Source organism: Oryzias latipes, chromosome 8 (assembly GCF_002234675.1).
Source record: "Oryzias latipes chromosome 8, ASM223467v1".
NCBI classification, from domain to species: domain Eukaryota; kingdom Metazoa; phylum Chordata; class Actinopteri; order Beloniformes; family Adrianichthyidae; genus Oryzias; species Oryzias latipes.
Window position 1 is genome coordinate 19,615,405 of NC_019866.2, and position 15,345 is coordinate 19,630,749.

A 15,345-nucleotide genomic window follows, 5' to 3' on the forward strand; every position below is an offset into this window, starting at 1 on the left:
CGACCAGCGGGTGGTCCCTAGCACCATGTGCGAGGGAAGTACAGGTGCGCCTTCAGCAGGTCTCTCCTCCACCTCCAGTTTGTACTGACGGGAGAGTGCGTCCGGTTTGACGTTCTTACTCCCAGGTCGATAGGTGAGGGTGAAATCGAACCTGTCTAAGAACAGAGTCCACCTGGCCTGGCGGGGAGAGAGGCGTTTAGCAGACCGGATGTATTCAAGGTTCTTGTGGTCCGTCCAAACCAGAAACGGCTGCTCAGCCCCCTCCAACCAGTGGCGCCACTCCTCCAGGGCCACCTTCACAGCCAGCAGTTCTCTGTTCCCTAGATCGTAATTTCTCTCCGCAGGAGTGAGCTTGCGGGAGAAATACGCGCAGGGATGAACTTTATTATTGGACGCTCTCTGTGACAACACAGCCCCACACCTGACTCAGACGCATCCACCTCCAATATGAATTGTTTGGAGGGGTCAGGCTGAGTCAGTATAGGGGCTGCAGAGAAACGTCTCTTCAGCTCACAAAAAGCTTTCTCAGCTTCTTTGTCCCAAACAAAATGCACTTTATCAGACGTAATCCTATGAAGGGGTGCAGCAACGCCACTGAAACCTCTGATAAAACGCCTATTAAAATTGGCGAACCCCAAGAAGCGCTGAAGTTGCTTCCTACCAGAGGGAACCGGCCACTCCAGAACGGCCTGAACCTTGGAGTCATCCATCTGGACCTGGCCCGGAGAAACCACATACCCCAAGAACCGAGTCCGCGTAGTGTGGAATTCGCATTTCTCGGCCTTGCAGTAGAGGTGGTTCTTCAGGAGGCGCTGGAGGACGGCTTTGACGTGCTGCACATGTGAATCTAGGTCAGGAGAAAAAAAAATCAAAATATCGTCCAAGTACACAAACACAAATTTGTTCAGCATATCCTTCAAAACGTCATTAATCAAGCATTGAAACACTGCCGGAGCATTTGTTAGTCCAAAGGGCATGACTAAATATTCAAAATGTCCGCTAGGCGTGTTAAACGCAGTCTTCCACTCATCTCCCTCTCTCACACGAACCAGATGATATGCGTTCCTGAGATCCAGCCTAGAAAAAATACGTGCCCCGCTTAGCAGGTCAAATGCAGTGTGCAGCAGGGGTAAGGGGTAGGTGTTACGCACAGTGATCTTGTTCAAACCCCTGTAGTCAATGCAGGGCCGCAGGGAAGCAGACAGAGTCTTTTGTGATGAGGTCTGTTACGTGAACCAACGGAGGAACCCAAGTGCAGGAACGACAACGAGTCGGCGTAACGTAGAAAACAGGCTTTTAATGCCAAGAGCACACTTGAACATGAGCATGAACGAAAACGCTGCGACAACCACAGAACAAACAGAGCAGCTTAAGAAGGGAACCTAATCAAAGAGAACATGAGCACCAGCTGTGAAAACACCGGGGACAGGTGAGGGAGGAGGAGCCAGCAGGAGGGTTGCAGCTGAGCAGCAGGGCCATCCATGACAAGGTCATTTCTTTGAATGAGGTCACAGATGCTAATACATCTAATAGAATTTGCAGTAGTGTTTGATGCCGTACCGTCTGGACTGTGCATGTTATTCAGGGGTTTCTACAGCGCTCCTCCTTTGACTCTTAATCCTCCTGATATGTTAAAATCTCCTCTGGGTAGTTTCTGCTTCACTTCTGCAAAACAGTTGAACTCAAAAATCAGAGCTTTGTTTCAAGATCATTTAGTTTCTGTTCCATCAGCTGCTGTTTATTGGGCTAATTTTATATCTAACAAAAGTCTGTTCTTTACCACAAAAATTATTCTTAACAAACAAAGTCAAAGAAATCTCATTTAACCCTTTTGCTATCCTATGACCCCACCCTTACACTGACGTGTTCTCCCTACCATGACAAAGGTGGATAAAGGTGGAAAGATTTCATGTAATCCATGGACACCAGTGAAGATCACAAATCATTGAAGAAAAAAGGTTCAGAGCACTGTCTAGTGGCTCTAGATGACCCAACTCCCAATGTTAAAGTGCCTAGGATAGCACAAGGGTTAAACTTATACACAGATTTTACAACTAGATTTAAAGCTGACATAAACACCAGCTATACTTTCTGCCAGAAGCAACCTGAAACGTGCTCTCATCTATTCTGGTCTGAACTCACATGAAAATTTTGGAAAAACATCCACAAATTTATCGAGGCTCTATTCATGCTAATTTACAACTCTATTATAAGAACGTAATATTTGGTTTTCACAGCCTTAAACTCCAAGATCGTGACGCTTTCTTTTTTATAAATATGTTGTTATTAATGGCTAAATTTCATATTCAGAAAAGTACATTTTCTAATATAAAGCCAGATTTCTTCGTGTTTAAACTGGATCTGCAGCGAAATATACATTTAATTTCAGCTTAAAAAAATACAAAGGCTCAAAAAACGATTGACACCTGGAAATCTTTCGGACTAATGGCATAAGTTTACTCTCGCATTTCTATTTGTCTACGGTTATTTCTTTTTTTTATTTTTTATTTTTTATTTCCTTCTGTGATTGTTCTAAATAATTAAGATTTTACTAAGGTTATAACAAGTTTATTCTACATTCAGAGCTGTATTGTACTTTATATTTGCATAAATGCAGCAAAAAAAGAAAACACCTGGTGGTGCCGAACCCAGAAAAGAAAAAAAAAATGCTTGCTTGGTAGTGATGGGTAGATGAGGCCTCCTGAATCGTTTCGGCACATAATCCAAACTGTATTGATACTGTGTCACTTAATATTGACTCCAGCTGCACCAAAAACGTAATTGCAGGCAACCCAGTTTAGAAACAGTAATTTAACTGAGAAGATTTTCAAAATAAAATATCTTTCAAAATAAAAGATAGCTTAGCTAGACTCATAGTAAAACTAACTAAAACCTGCCAAATTGACGCAAAAAACGCGTAAATCCAATTTTCTTAAGCAAGATCTAAATCCACCAATTGTTGGTGGAAATTTGGCAACACTGCTGGTAATAATAATAATAATAATGGATTGGATTTATATGCACTTTTCAAGATGCTCAAAGCGCTTACAGTGTGTCCATTAATCATTCACTCCTCATTCATACTTGATGATGGTAAGCTACTGCTGTAGCCACAGCTGCCCTAGGGCAGACCAACAGAGGCATGGCTGCCAGTTCGCACCCAGGGTTGCTCTGACCATCACCAAGAACATTCATACACATTCACAAACCAGTGGTAAGTAATATTTTCAAAAATTGCAAAATGTTTCAGTGGTAAGGCTTGCCCAAGGGGCGTCACTGGGTAATGTTAATTGCTCACCAATGATTTGGTAATTCCATTCATATGGTAATTGCCCCATTACCATTGCCATTGCTTGCTTGTTCATTTCCCCCGGGATTGAATTCTGGTTCCCTTCATGCCAGTCCGTCACCCTACCAACCGATCTACCCAGCCGGGTACTGGTGGACGAGCCCTTGTTTGGCTCATCTGTGACACACTGGCACATTGGCTGTATCGGTCACGTGACTTCTCCTGAAGTGATACGCGCACCGACACGGGGTTTGACTTTATGAGCTTGACACGTGAGCCGATGCGTCATTATTACCAGACCCATCACTACTGATTACTTTTGCTTAACTTGGTTTAATATTAATGTAGCACCTATGCTATTAGGCAGAGGTAGTCAGGCTACTGGACCAAATATAGGTTCGCACGGAGTGGTGTGTATTGAATAAAAGAGCCAAGAGTCAATAAAAAGGTAGAATGGAAAAAGCCGGCAGTTTACTGAACAATTGACAAACAACAATAAACATACAAATTTGGTTCTTAAGTAATGTTAAGACACCTTTTCAACACCCTTTATGTTGTTTTTTCCTTTACTTTTTCTGTTAAAGTTCAAATAAAAGGTTTTGTTCAAGTTAATTTCAGTTTCAATCTATTTTAATTAAAGATGACCGGTCATTTGTTTTAAAGGGATTTTAGTTACAGAACTAAATTTATTTAACTTAAATTTAGTTTAAGCTTTCTTTTGAGTTCACTATATTTACCCTTTTCACTTTTTTGTAAATCAGTTTTGTCACTTTAAATTTACACCAAAAGTATCCTTTAAAGTTACAAAATATCAGATATCAAACAAAAGACAATTCAATATGCAAAGCAAACAAAGAACTGTTTTTCTAAATGTCCAATTGCTTAGCAAAATCCTTTAAAGTTTGTTAGCAGACGTATCCAGTTTTGGTAGTGCTCCTTTAAAGTATATTGGATCCACAGTTAGTGTTCAATCTCCTACCGCGACCTTGGCAGAGATTTTGTAGTAGTGAGGAAAAGTAAAGGACCACGTGATGCTCTACAGGCAGTCCGGATTATCGTGCTCCTTGGGTAGGCTCGCCATCCATGGATCAGGAGAAGTCCAGAACGATCCGGTCCGGAACCGTCTCCCAATTACTCTCGGGGGGACTCAAAAACCTGGCCTGCAGGACAGGCCATAAAAATAATTTTAGTCCATATGCAAAATAAAACCACTCCAAAATGAAAGCGGAGCCGCACTAGAAGGCTACGTGACTCTTTAGAAACTTAAAATGGCGGCTGCTCTTTTTTCTTTTTCATACATCCAACTCTACTTGCAAAATTAGCTTCTTTTCACACAAAATATACCCAAAATACATCAAATAAAATACATTCATGTTTCGAAGTGTCAAAGAAAATTATAAATATCTCAAAAGTACTGTTTTGTCATCTTTTCACAACTTAAATTGGTCTCAACTGGGCTCGCCTCATCACGGCAAAACCCACGCCACAAAAGTAGGCAAAATACAAAACAAAACTCACCAAAACTCGTCTCGTAATGGCATAAAATCTTATTTGGCTCACACCCCTCTTCCGGTCTGGCTAGACAACAGGTTTGCACCGTTATTTTAGTTTTTCACCGTAGTTTTTCAGCTAATGGCTACTCTGCTGCGCGTGCTTGCTGTCTCTGCCCTAAACAGGCCTATCTCTCCGCTACGCGCCGCACAGGTTGGGGAGGGCTCTTGAAAAAACTTTAAACTTTATCGACAACAAAAACAATTTCTCTTTTTAAACAAAAATAGTAATAAAACCTATAAATTATTAATGTGAATACTATTTATATTTTTATCCTCACAACTTTTAGCTGTTTTTATCATGTTGTTTATTAATATTTATTGACCTTTTTATATCATTACTGAGTGTATTTGTAACGGGGGTTACATCCTCCCCTCCTTTTCTCATGCACGTCCTCGTACATGTTTCACACAGTTTCTATCTTTAACATCTTGGGAGCATTTAAAGAGTCAGTGAATGCTACTGCTAAGCTTTGAAATAGAGACTGGACTACAGTGACGAGTGGGTTACCTAGTTCAGGATAGGTCAGTCTCTGAGCAGGTTCCCTATGTCTGTTTGAACGTCTTAGGGGATCAGTGATGGTGTCATTAGTGTCAGTGGCTTCTGGGCACTGGTCTGTGTCAGTGACAATCTCTATGGGCATTTCAGAAATGTCTTTGGTTTGGCTGTCTGTTTCAGGGGACTCTTCAGGATCTACTTGAGGTAGGTTTTCTTCTTCAGGGTAAGTATCGACTTGGATATCTCCGTCAGTTTCGATTGGATTCTCTTCAGGTAAGTTTCTTTCTACAAGTTCGGTTAAGGACTCTTCTGGTGGGTTTGTCTCACTTGGTAAGTATGTCTCATCCGATAGTTGTTGACTCTCTTTAGCTTCAGCAGCTTTGGTTGTTTCCACTGGCGTTTGCCCTACAGCGGTTTCAGGGTTCTCTGTGTCAGGTGGGATGTAGGGACTTTTGGTTTCCACTACTAGATCATGATAATCGTAGTAATAGCCAGGATCAGAATCTTCACAATCGGACCCTTGTTCAACACTTTCTGTTTGTTGGCGTGTTTTGGGTCGCCTTGGTTTGTCTTTCACAATTTGTTCTGCTTCCTCTGGGCTAGCAGGAAGGAAACCGCATGGCAATAACAGGTCACGATGAAGGGTTCTTTGAGGACCGTCTCTTGTCTCTGGTTTAACAACATAGACAGGGAGGTTGTTTGATTGTTTCACAATGATGTAAACTTCAGGTTCCCAGCGGTCGGCTAACTTATGCTTGCCTCGCATACGAAGGTTTCTCACGAGCACTCTGTCGCCTTCCTTCAAGGTGGACTCAACAATGCATTTATCAAATCTTGCTTTGTTGCGACTGGCCGATTTCTTTGCCATTTCAGTTGCTATTTTGTAGCTGGATTCGAGGCTTGACTTGAGGTTGCGAACGTACTCTGAGTGGGAACTTGGCTGATGGTCAACTGGCAGACCGAACGCGAGGTCGACGGGTAGCCGGGGCTGTCGGCCAAACATTAGTTCATATGGGGTAAACCCCGTCACCTCATTCTTTGTACAATTATAAGCATGTACTAAGGGTCGGACGTGTTCGCGCCAGTGTGTTTTCTTGTGATTCTCCAGTGTGCCAAGCATGCCGAGGAGGGTCCTGTTGAACCGTTCAACAGGGTTCCCTCTCGGATGGTAAGGAGTAGTTCGTACTTTTCGAATACCAGCCAGCTGACAGAGCTCCTTTATCGTGCGAGACTCGAAGTCCGGACCCTGGTCACTATGAAGTCTCTCGGGAAAACCATAGTGAGAGATGAAGTTTTCCCAGAGGAATCGAGCAACTGTGCGCGCCTTTTGGTTTGGAGTTGGCAAGGCGAGCGCATACTTCGTGAAGTGGTCTGTAATCACCAACACATCCTTCGTGTTGCTCGAATCTGGCTCTAGACTTAGAAAGTTGATGCACACCAACTCTAGTGGACGGGTGACGACAATGTTCACGAGAGGTGCGGCTTTTTCTGGTCGGGCTTTGCGACGTGTGCAACGTTCGCAAGTCTTGACCTTGAGCTCAATGTCTGTGGCCATTTTGGGCCAATAGAATCGCTTTCTCACCAGGTCCCATGTCCTTTCGACACCTAAGTGTCCCATGTCGTCGTGTAAACTTTTCAGGACAAGGGGTCTCAACTCTTGTGGTAGCACGAGTTGATACTGCGTTTGTGCACTTTCTTGTCTGGTACGATAGAGGACTCCGTCTTTAAGGACTAACTTGTTCCACTCTCTTAGCAACAAGCCAAGTTCAGGAAGCTCATTTTTTGCAGTTGGTGGGGGTTTTTCTCCCAACGTTATCTGGTTGACTATTTCTCTGATGCTTGTATCAGCATGTTGTTTTTCTTTCAAGTCTGATGTCGTAAAGTGAGGAATGACTGGCAAACCACCAAGCTGGTCCTCCTCTTCATAGCTTTGGGGGACGGCTTGGGGAGTGAGAGCAAAAGACAGAACCAAAGGATTGTCAGTGATGGACACTGCTAGTTCGTCTGTGGACTGGTGGACAAAGTGCTTTTCACAGATGGCTTTTATTATGCTCTGGTCAACAAGGTTTGAATGGGGTGTGTCAGGTAGGTGCCTTTGTGTGAACTGTTGGATTCTTTCCAGTTCTTTCTTGGACAGCATGTCGTCTGGTTGTGCGCTATGTGGGCGTCGGGATAGTCCGTCCGCGTCCTGATTTTGTTTTCCTGCCCTGTATTGCAGTTGGAAGTCAAAGGTGGACAGCGCAGCTAACCATCTGTAACTTGTAGCGTCAAGTTTTGCGGTGGTCAAGACGTACGTTAAGGGGTTGCTGTCAGTGATCACAAGGAAAGGGCGTCCGTAAAGGTAATCTTGGAATTTTTCGGTAACTGCCCATTTTAGCGCGAGAAATTCTAACTTGTGTGCAGGGTACTTAGCTTCACACTTTGACAACCCGCGGCTTGCGAAGGCGATCACACGTTTCTGACCTTCTTGTGTTTGGTAGAGGGCTGCCCCCAACCCTGAAGTGCTTGCGTCTGTGTGCAAGGTAAAGGGAAGAGTAGGGTCGGCAAACCCGAGCACTGGGGCACTTGTCAATTTTTCGATGATTTCGTCAAATGCTGTTTGACAGTCCACATTCCATCTTGCTCCAAAAGGATCTTTGGGGTTATGATATTGGGCTGTGCCGGCTTTGGCACTTGTCTTTTTATGCAGAGGTGGATATCCGCTTGTGAGTTGGTTGAGAGGTCGCATGATCTTTGAATAATCCTTTATGAATCTGCGATAGTATCCACAGAATCCTAAGAATGTCCGCAATTCCTTCAAAGTGTTTGGTTTTGGCCAGGTTTTGAGTGACGAGATTTTCTCAGGATCAGTCTCGATTCCTTTTTCTGAGATGATGTGGCCAAGGTACTTTACGGAGCTCTGGAAAAACCTGCACTTTTGTGGCGACAGTTTTAGACCATACTCTTTCAAACGACCCAGGACTTGCAAGAGGCGTTCTTCGTGTTCCTCCAAGGTTGAAGAGAACACTATTAGGTCGTCAAGGAACACAAGGGCTTGTTTCAGGTTGAGCTCTCCCACGCAACGCTCCATGAGCCTCTGGAACGTGCTGGGGGCATTTGTGATTCCTTGAGGCATTCTATTAAACTCAAAGAAACCGAGGGGGCAGACGAAGGCAGTTTTCTGTTTATCGGCCTCCTCCATTTCTATCTGATAGAAGCCTGATTTTAGGTCTAAGACCGAAAACCAGTGTGATCCACTTAAAGCCGAGAAAGACTCCTCGAGATTGGGTAAGGCGTACGAGTCTTTTACAGTCTGCAGATTTAACTTTCTGTAGTCAATGCATAATCTGACATCTCCATTTTTCTTGCGAACGACTACAATCGGGGACGAAAAGGGAGATTCAGACTCGCGAATGACTCCGGCATGGAGGAGCTGTTGCAAGTGGTTGCGTACTGCCTCCAAGTCTTGCGGATGTATCGGCCTGGCCCTGTGTTTGAAAGGTGTAGGGTCGCTGAGAGTGATGTGGTGCTTGATTTTTCCAGTACGACCAAAGTCAAGCTCGTGTTGGGCAAATACCTCTGGCATTGAGTTTAACTTGTCTGTTATTCTTTGTTTCCACTCACTAGAGATGGGGGAATCACCAAAATCAAACTGGAGATTTGACTTGTTCTCAGATTTTGGATTCACTGTTTTATTGTTTGCAGGCTGGACACTTTGGATAGCATGAATCTCTGCAATGATTGTCTTTGGGGTGAGTGTGATGGCATGATCAGATTCGTTCTTGAGGATGACTGGTATGCAGCGAGGGAACTTGGATGGGAGGGTTGCTAACCCATCTTCGACAAAAAGGCCACCAGGTAAAGAGGTGGTTGTTGGCGCCTCAACAGTCACCCATTTTCCAGTTTCTGGTACTCTGCGAGTTATCGATCCTTCCAAAACTTTTGTTTGTCCAGCTCCAATAGTTTCACAATCAGTACTGTGGAGTCTGACTTCACCCAAGCCTGAATTAACGGAGTGTTTTTTTCTGGCTGCAAGTGTTTTGAGAACGACTTTGTACCCATATGGAACTGAATGTTTTTCTTTGGAATCTACAACCAATCCGTACTGCTCATACAAGATGTCCAAGGTGTTAGTACCTATCAGCAGCGAAGGTGAGTTGGAGCTTAAGTTGGGAACGATCAGGGCTAGTGTTGGCACTTCAATGTCCGCACCCAATGAACTCTTGGGGAACGTGATGGCAGTTTCGATAAAGCCAAGGTAGGGGACATTCTGGCCGTTCGCTCCTTCTACCTCCAGCAGGTCGTTTAAGCTGTGGACAGGTAAGTGAGACAGTTTTTCTTCGTAGAAGGATTGGGAGATCGTCGTTACTTGCGAGCCCGTGTCTAATAGACAGCTGCACACATGATCGTCAATGGCTACTTGGGCAGTGCACTTCGCTCCAACAAGACCTTTTGGAAGAGAAAGTGACATTTCAGCTTGTGTGTGGAAGTTCAAGACGCGTTTCTTTTCCTTGGGACTCTTTGTCTTTGGCTCAGCTCCAATTTGTCCCACAACTGGAGCCCTCTTTAGTTTAAAAAAGTAGGTTCTTGTCCATTCACTTTGTCCCATGCCATCTGCTTGTCTCTTAAGAGTTTCCTTTTTTCAGCAACTAGGGGAGAGTTTGGCTCATTTTCACACTGGGGCTTGATGTGCCCGTCCTCCCCACATCTGAAGCAGTACCAGGGCTTTGGACGATTTCTTGGATGAGGTTCTGATTTTTGTTCTGAAGGCTGTGGCTTTGGAGTTTTGAAACTTTCAGGGGGGACTTTTGTCTTGGTCGAGTTTGTGGATTTTGACTTGACTTTACTGTTTGAGTCTTTTTTGTTCTTTAGAGATGCAAGATGGGACTGCAGATTGGCGATCTGCTTCTTGAGGTCTTGTATTTCAGAAAGGGAGTCAACAGTTTTTGATGTATCTCGCTCTGGACTTTGGGACTGAGCGCCTTGGTAGTTGGAAAACACTTTTGGTTTTGTTGTATTCAAGTGCTGTTTCATGCGCGACATTTTCGCTGTGCGCCTTTTCTCAGCAGTCCGGAGCATGAGAAGGAGTTCGGAAAAGTTAGGTGGAATTTGCCTTTTCTGTTCGAGTTGGAGCTCTGCTATTAGCTCATTGTCCCAACAGCCTCTTATGAACTGCTTTAACAGCTGCTTGTCTAGTTCACCAGCAGGAACACCACCTCTTATGAACGTGGTGTTCAGCATGACTTGAAGACGCTGGAGGTAAGACGATGGTGCCTCACCATTATTCTGCACAGTGTTCAAGTATTTGGCAAAGAGGTCGTCTCCATCTTCAACCGTACCGAAGGCAGAGTCGAGTATTTTCAAGTAGGTGGAAGGAGGTGACTCTGTAGGTATGTGCTTCACCAGATCGACAGCAGGTGAAGAGAGACTTTCCAAGAGCCTCCTGGATTTGCATGAATCAGGCTGTCTGGGGTCTTTTAAAAGGAGTTCCACACTCGAGCGCCAGCTCTCATAGTCGACTTCGTTGTTTGGGTGGGGACAGCGCCCTGAAAAGGGTCTCAATCTGAAAGGAGTGTTCATCTGAGCATTGAAGTCTTCAGTTCTCAGCACATGTTCCACTATTACTTTCTGAAGCTCTGGTGGGTTTACTTCAGAAGGTTTGAGAGTGGGTGTCTTAACACTGACCTGCACTCGTGGGGGATTCTCAACTGGAGCTTGGATCAGTGGGTGGACTGGTTCAAGAGTTGGTGGGTTCTCTTGCAGAGGACTGAGAGGAGCATTCGTGTCAGGGACTTGGGGTGAGTCCTGGCGGTCACCTGAGTCATTTTCGTCAGGGTTAACTACTTGGCTTATAGAGGAAAGTTCGTCTCTCAGTAAGTCTGCAAAGTCTTTACCTGTCAGTCTTGCAATGTCTCTCAGTTCAGTCAGGTAAGTCTGAGTAGCTGTCTTGCTAACTACGGGGCTGTAAACTGAGCTTAATGCTTCGACAAGGTAAAGTATGTCAGGTTTGTTCTTGGGTGAGAATCTGTATGGCAGTAAGCTAGATAATGCCTGGACTGGTGCACTGGACGCGTACTCAAGAAAGGACTGCTTGCCCTTTTCTGGACACGGGGGATCTACAGGTACCATTGTCTGAATGGACCCATATTGTTTGAGGAAGTCAAAAAGCTCTTCATCAGATTCAGTGTCAGTTAAACCAGTAATAAGAAGTGAGTTCGGTATCTTAACATTACTTCGTTGCACGGCTTCCATTTTTTGTTCAGTTCTTAGTCAAATTTGAGCTCTGAAAATTATTTACGAACCACTCCTGGCTGGCTCGCCAAGAATTTGTAGCACCTATGCTATTAGGCAGAGGTAGTCAGGCTACTGGACCAAATATAGGTTCGCACGGAGTGGTGTGTATTGAATAAAAGAGCCAAGAGTCAATAAAAAGGTAGAATGGAAAAAGCCGGCAGTTTACTGAACAATTGACAAACAACAATAAACATACAAATTTGGTTCTTAAGTAATGTTAAGACACCTTTTCAACACCCTTTATGTTGTTTTTTCCTTTACTTTTTCTGTTAAAGTTCAAATAAAAGGTTTTGTTCAAGTTAATTTCAGTTTCAATCTATTTTAATTAAAGATGACCGGTCATTTGTTTTAAAGGGATTTTAGTTACAGAACTAAATTTATTTAACTTAAATTTAGTTTAAGCTTTCTTTTGAGTTCACTATATTTACCCTTTTCACTTTTTTGTAAATCAGTTTTGTCACTTTAAATTTACACCAAAAGTATCCTTTAAAGTTACAAAATATCAGATATCAAACAAAAGACAATTCAATATGCAAAGCAAACAAAGAACTGTTTTTCTAAATGTCCAATTGCTTAGCAAAATCCTTTAAAGTTTGTTAGCAGACGTATCCAGTTTTGGTAGTGCTCCTTTAAAGTATATTGGATCCACAGTTAGTGTTCAATCTCCTACCGCGACCTTGGCAGAGATTTTGTAGTAGTGAGGAAAAGTAAAGGACCACGTAGAGACGTTACTAAAATTTTAAAGTTAACTGGATCTACCTAATTCTTATGTCATTGGAAAGGCCTTAAAGAGAGCTTTCAAATGACATAAAGATCATCCGGATAGCTCAAAGAATGAGAAAGTTATGCCACTTTAAGTGAGCAAATTTTGTCCGAAAATTCTGCCCCAGATAAACAGCAAAATTGTACAATTCGTGTGACCAAAACATGGATGAGAGGCTTCAAAGTGTCATAACTTTCTCATTTCACATTTAACTGTTGTTAATTCGTAGAGAAAAAGTCTTAAAAGTCATTTAGAGCTGATTTTACACGACGATTATAGAAAATAACAGAATTACGAAAGAGCATTGTGAGCCCTGTAAACAAAGGATTTTCCATCATGGCGGAGGCGGCGGACATTCACAACGCGGACTTGGCGACTTAAAAAAGGTATTTGCCCGTTTGAATTTAGTCATGAAATTTGCAGGAGATGAAGAAAACACATATACAAATAGTCTAATGGCAAAATTATGATTCAACAAACTCACCTTAAAATCTGCGAAGTGGTTTTTCACGACCGAAGTTTTTGCCGAATAAATTTCGGTGAATACCGCACGGTCAAAAGAAAAATGGGATGGAAGTCAAACGACAAATATGTCGAGTAAGTTTTTAAAAAATTTGCCCAACTTTAGACGACCTCTCGAGAAAGTTATGTTCGTTCGAACAGAGAGTGGTTCTGCAGCTCATGCGTAGTCAAGCCCGCTGTGTTTGGCAGAAAGGGTTCCGCCGGAAGCGCTGCTCAGCGCGCGTCTCTAGACCACGTGATGCTCTACAGGCAGTCCGGATTATCGTGCTCCTTGGGTAGGCTCGCCATCCATGGATCAGGAGAAGTCCAGAACGATCCGGTCCGGAACCGTCTCCCAATTACTCTCGGGGGGACTCAAAAACCTGGCCTGCAGGACAGGCCATAAAAATAATTTTAGTCCATATGCAAAATAAAACCACTCCAAAATGAAAGCGGAGCCGCACTAGAAGGCTACGTGACTCTTTAGAAACTTAAAATGGCGGCTGCTCTTTTTTCTTTTTCATACATCCAACTCTACTTGCAAAATTAGCTTCTTTTCACACAAAATATACCCAAAATACATCAAATAAAATACATTCATGTTTCGAAGTGTCAAAGAAAATTATAAATATCTCAAAAGTACTGTTTTGTCATCTTTTCACAACTTAAATTGGTCTCAACTGGGCTCGCCTCATCACGGCAAAACCCACGCCACAAAAGTAGGCAAAATACAAAACAAAACTCACCAAAACTCGTCTCGTAATGGCATAAAATCTTATTTGGCTCACACCCCTCTTCCGGTCTGGCTAGACAACAGGTTTGCACCGTTATTTTAGTTTTTCACCGTAGTTTTTCAGCTAATGGCTACTCTGCTGCGCGTGCTTGCTGTCTCTGCCCTAAACAGGCCTATCTCTCCGCTACGCGCCGCACAGGTTGGGGAGGGCTCTTGAAAAAACTTTAAACTTTATCGACAACAAAAACAATTTCTCTTTTTAAACAAAAATAGTAATAAAACCTATAAATTATTAATGTGAATACTATTTATATTTTTATCCTCACAACTTTTAGCTGTTTTTATCATGTTGTTTATTAATATTTATTGACCTTTTTATATCATTACTGAGTGTATTTGTAACGGGGGTTACATTAACATTTAGTATCTTTTAGTACACTAGCATATACACTACTGTGTTAGCCGCTTGCTGTCCATTTTATTCTTAGTTTGCAAAGTAAAACACTTCTCCTTAGCTAAACACCACTAGCCTTAGCTTAGCACGTAGTATTGCTTACCTCCTCCACCTTCACCCCTCTTTCCTGCCCCATGTGCCATGTGTTTAGTGAGGATCCTGCCTCCTTTAGTAAAGATAGTGGTGTGTCTTGACCCTTGTGCTATCCTATGGAGTCAAGATGACCATTGACGTGTTCTCCCTACCATGACAAAGGTGGATACAGGTGGAAAGATTTCATGTAATCGATGGAAACCAGTGAAGATCACAAACCATTGAAGAAAAAAGTTCAGCGCATTGTCTTGTGGGGTCTAGATGACCCAACTCCCAATGTTAAAGGGCCAAGGATAGCACAAGGGTTAAGTGTAGTCTTACGTTAGACTTGGAGGCCAGGCTGGAGTAGTTAGAAGCACAGCTCCGCTAAGCCGGCTTAGGAGGCCGCACTACCGGGGCTAACCCAGTTAGCACTCCAGCCCCTTCCCAGCAGCCAGGGAACACACAGGGAGGGTTTGTACCGGTGGGGAGGAAGCATAGTGCTAAATGCAAAAACTTAGAGCACCCGAAGCTCCACGTTAGTAATAGATTCCCCCCCCTCAGCGACACACCGACTGAACCCTCAACACTGGTTATCGGCTGTTCTATAGTTAGACATGTGGCGCTCCTAGTGGCAACAGTTCGGTGTAATCCGGGAGCCAGAGCTGCTGACATCGAGGGGAATCTTAGGATGATAGCCCAGAGTAAGTCCAGGTTCTGTTTAGTCGTGATTCACGCAGGGGGTAATGACACCCGACGGAGACAATAAGAGGTTCTCAATTTAAACATAGCTTCGGTGTGTAAACTTGCTAAGTCGATGTCAGACACTGTAATTTTCTCTGGTCCCCTGTCCAACTTTGTCAGTGATGAAATTTACAGCTGCTTTTTATCACTTAACCGCTGGCTATCTAGATGGTGTCCAGAAAACAGCGTTGGTTTTGTTGACAATTGGAGCGCGTTTTGGGTGAAGCCTGGTCTCATGTGGAGAGATGGCATCCATCCTACTCTGGACGGTACCGCTCTTCTTTCTAGGAACATTTCTGATAGCCTGTCGTGCGAGACCCGGGTACAGACCAGCAGTTTAAAACTGTTAACACATTCATATTGTTTTGCCCTCCGTTGTAACAATCAGTCATAAGTGATGAGTCATGCGTTGTGATATTTGCCAATGAGTGGCTCTGTTATGATCACGTGACCTGTAAGAGGAAGCA

The 15,345-nt window shown here is 43.5% G+C and overlaps 1 long non-coding RNA gene across 1 annotated transcript; it reads right to left on the reverse strand.

Moving 5' to 3' along the window:
* Positions 1-13,142: 13,142 nt before the first annotated feature.
* LOC111947813 lies at positions 13,143-14,031 on the reverse strand. Its single transcript, XR_002873745.1, has 2 exons — positions 13,622-14,031; positions 13,143-13,263 (listed from the first exon to the last, which is right to left on the reverse strand). It is a non-coding gene; the product is annotated as an uncharacterized LOC111947813 (long non-coding RNA).
* Between the last annotated feature and the right edge of the window lie 1,314 nt (positions 14,032-15,345).